The following is a 4,008-nucleotide window of genomic DNA, read 5'->3' as shown; positions in this document are numbered from 1 at the left end:
TGAACTAGAACTGAACTAGAACTGAACTAGAACTGAACTAGAACTGAACTAGAACTGAACTAGAACTGAACTAGAACTGAACTAGAACTGAACTAAAACTGAACTAACGAACTCACAAATCGACTGACAGAAAATTTGGTACTTTTGATAGGAAACAGAAACAAATGGTACTTTTTCAAATCTAATTAAATTTTATTTATACTCGAGTTCATGGGTTTCTGTTCTTGTTTAAAAAAATAAAGTCTAAACTGAATAAAATGTTAAACATTTTCTTCAAAAATTCTTCCAAATATTATTATTATTAAAATTTAAATTTATCGAACTCGTTTAGTGAGTCGGGCATGTAAGTTTCATACAGTTTTTTATATTTTTAAATAATTAAGATTATTTAAAAAGTTAAATTTTGCCAAGCACCTTTTAATATGAACATATATATAGCTCAAGTTTGTTTAAAAAGTGATAAAAAAAGTCTTTGAAATTTTCATATTTGAAGTAAAAGAAATTTCATGCACAAATTCACAAAATACACAGATGCTAACACACTCTTAGAGATAAAAAGCAACATGCATACACACACACACATTAACTTATAATCCTACATATTGATTATATTTTTTATTTGATTTTCTCCATAATGTTGCCTTAATAAAATTCACTCCCCGAAAGATCACAAAAATATAGAAATATAAAGAAAAAAAAATTGCTGATTTTGATGGGATTTAATGTTTTTTAATTTTTTTTTAACAAAATTTTTAAAAGCTTTTTTGTATGCGAAAGTAACAAGTAAGAGTATGCAGCAGTAGTAATAGCAGCTTTTTAAATAGCTTAACAACATAAGGTACACATCATGAGGCTCATCAACATTAAAGGAAAATGAAAAATATATACTACTTGCAGCAATTTATAAACAAAATATTCTTTTGTACTACTTATAGAAATTTCAAATGTATATGGAAAAGATATAAATGAAAAATTAGAAAATTTAAAAATAAATATAAAGGAAAAAAACATATTTAAAGGCAACAAACGTAACAACAAAAAACCCATAAATTTACAAAGCACGAACAAAAATTAAAGAGAAATAGGAAGCAACGAAAAAAATACAACATGCTTTAACACTTGCAACAACAAGCAAACACATTTTTGCTACTAAAATCTTTTATTCCTTACTCGCTTTCTCGCACACAGTGCGTATGAGTGTTATTTTATTCTAATACAACGCCTTAAGGTAGGCTATATAAAAATGAGTGATTTCCATTTTATTTCTTTCTGTTTGTGTTGTATTCTATATTTTGACTGCAGGCATTAAATGTGTAACCAACACATATATTTTACGCGCTTTTTTTATTTGTATAATTTCTTTTATGAAACAAACGTGAGCTAAGTAGTACTGCCGTCAATCTCCTTTGTTTTGCAGACTTTTTTCGTTATATATTGGGCGTTTATATTATTTAAGAGACTTGAATCATTTGGCATTATTTCATTTTACGACCCAATAAATTATTTTTACATAAACGCACAACCACACAATAACAACCTAAATAATAATAATAATGAAAACAGCTCAAAAAGTAACAAATATTTTCTAGAAAAAAAATATTTCAACAAAGAAATTCTTGTGCATGATTTTTCTTGGGAAATATGACATGCAGTCTGACATCTAGTTAGTCAACCATGTCATTTACATACATCCATAGTACATTCATTTACTTCCTCTGTTATAGAATGCTGTTGTTGTTTTTTTTTTTTTTTTTTTTTTTTTGTCTTTATACTAGGAATTTTAACAAAAAATAATAAAAAATATTAAATACTTATTTGAATATAACAAAAGTAAAAATATTGCAGTAAACACTGTTTCCCCAAGGGAAATTTTCCTAAATGTTTTAATTTATTTTATAATATTTGATTAGCTTAAAAGTTTTGATGGAAATTTGAAACATTTGAAAAAAACCTTTAAATTTATAAGAATTCATATTGAGTCGACCAACTTGTTTGGTATATTCAAGCCAATTACGCAAATTAATTTTGAAATTATCGCACATTTGTCCAATTCATAATCGATGTGGTATCGTCATAAACTAATTTTTTAAAACGAAAAGAAAACAATTATAAAATAAAGTATGAATGTATAGTTGGGCATGGCCGATCATATGATACCCTATACCAGTCAGTATGTAGTAAATGTGGATTATTTTTAAAAAAATTAAGCATTTGATTTGTGTTTTAACTTTATTTCGGAATATTCTTCTTTATTGTTGTCAAAAATATATATACACAGACAGACGGACAGACAGTCGGACGGACAGATATAGCTAAATCGACACAGAAAGTTATTCTGAGCTGATTGTTATAATTAAAATAGGGTGTAGGACCAATATTTTTGAGTATTACAAACATCAGCTCAAACGCATAATACCCCCCACACTAGGGTATAATTATGACATATTACGAGTTACAGGCTGGCTGCCCGTAATATTTTGAAGACGCTCTGCCGCCTTCTTCTTTCGAGTCAAAAGCTTAATCCGACTTAAAGGTAGGTGCTGATAAAGATTGGAATCGCACTACAATTTCGCACCCTAATAACTTCCAAAAAAGAAGATAAAAAATTACATCCAGAGAAAAAATTCAGATGTAGTAAATTTGGAATCAAATAAAAAGGACATCCCTCCTGTGACAAGCCTATATTAAAATCATCTCTTCCTTAGGTACTTTTCAGTACTTCCATGAAGTAAATTAAATACTTCGTTTTCGCTTAATTGCAAGTTCTTTGTTCAAAAATAAACTATTTCTTTTCCTTTCCTCAGGAAACAGTGTCTTAAAAGACAACTTATTTAAGCTCCACCAAAAAAAAACAAAGAAATAACATTGTTTATTATCTTAACAAACATTTTTTTTCCTTTACCTACAATTTTCCTCTACAATTTTTAACAACAATCAGTTAGTGGCGGTATTAACTTTATGTCATAATCATAATGTTATGTTCCTCATGTACTTACAAGTATTTTTCGGTTTGAATATAAAAATAAATATAAAAACAAAATAATTTTTGTGAACATTGGCAGGTGTAAACAATAATAATTAACACTTGAGCACAGTATTCCTAAGCTCTCTCTATAAAAACTGTCAAGAAGAAAGCAACAAAAAAAATACACCCAAAACCACCCACCCACATCCCAGCACATTTTATGATTATGAATAATTGAACTCATGTTGTTGTTGTTGTTGTTGTTATTATTGAGTGAATCTAGGTATAGTTAGGTGTTAGAAGGTTTTCAAATACATATATATTTGCTCGATGAGCTGCTGATGGTGGGCATGTGAAAATTTTATAACATCTAATCGTTTAATGAGTTTTCATGATGACACCTTTTATTACTCTTACCACCAAGTTTGTTTTTCCCTATTTTTATTCTCTTTTTTTATTCTTATTATAATTTCCATTTTTATGTTCTTGTTGTTGTTCCGCATGTTTAAACAATTGTTGGGTGTTTTTGTGTCAGAGGTATAGAGTTATAAAAAGTGTATCTGTCGTAAAATTGGAATTTATTGAAAATCAGCTGAAATAGATTATCAAAAAATACAATAACAAATATTTATAGAAAACGTTGTTAAAATTTTATAGAAAATTTATTTCGTAAATATGTTAATGGAAAAATGATGTTGTGAAGTGCGCGGGTAGCTTTTGAAAGTTTATTGAAATTATGAGTAGCATTTTAATGAAGATAATTTTGCATGAAAATGCGATTTATTTGCGTGTGGAATTATTTAATTAGCTAAAGAAAAAATAATATTAGTAGAAGTTATTAAAGCTGCTAATGAAATATATGGAAGCAATATGTTGCGCTTTTGGAGCTAATGAAAGCAGAATTTTGTAATACTCGATTCGCAGTTTTGTTTTAGTTAGATGGATAGATGGATAGATAGATAGATAGATAGATAGATAGATAGATAGATAGATAGATAGATAGATAGATAGATAGATAGATAGATAGATAGATAGATAGATAG

General features: G+C 27.8%; 1 protein-coding gene across 1 annotated transcript in view; it reads left to right on the top strand.

The window, feature by feature from the left end:
- The window catches only part of LOC111684284, a 46,561-nt gene that overhangs the window by 611 nt on the left and 41,942 nt on the right, over window positions 1-4,008 (top strand). The window lies entirely within an intron of this gene.

This window comes from Lucilia cuprina, chromosome 4 (genome assembly GCF_022045245.1).
Source record: "Lucilia cuprina isolate Lc7/37 chromosome 4, ASM2204524v1, whole genome shotgun sequence".
In the NCBI taxonomy this organism is placed as follows: Eukaryota; Metazoa; Arthropoda; class Insecta; order Diptera; family Calliphoridae; genus Lucilia; species Lucilia cuprina.
This window is presented reverse-complemented; position numbering and strand designations above follow the sequence as displayed.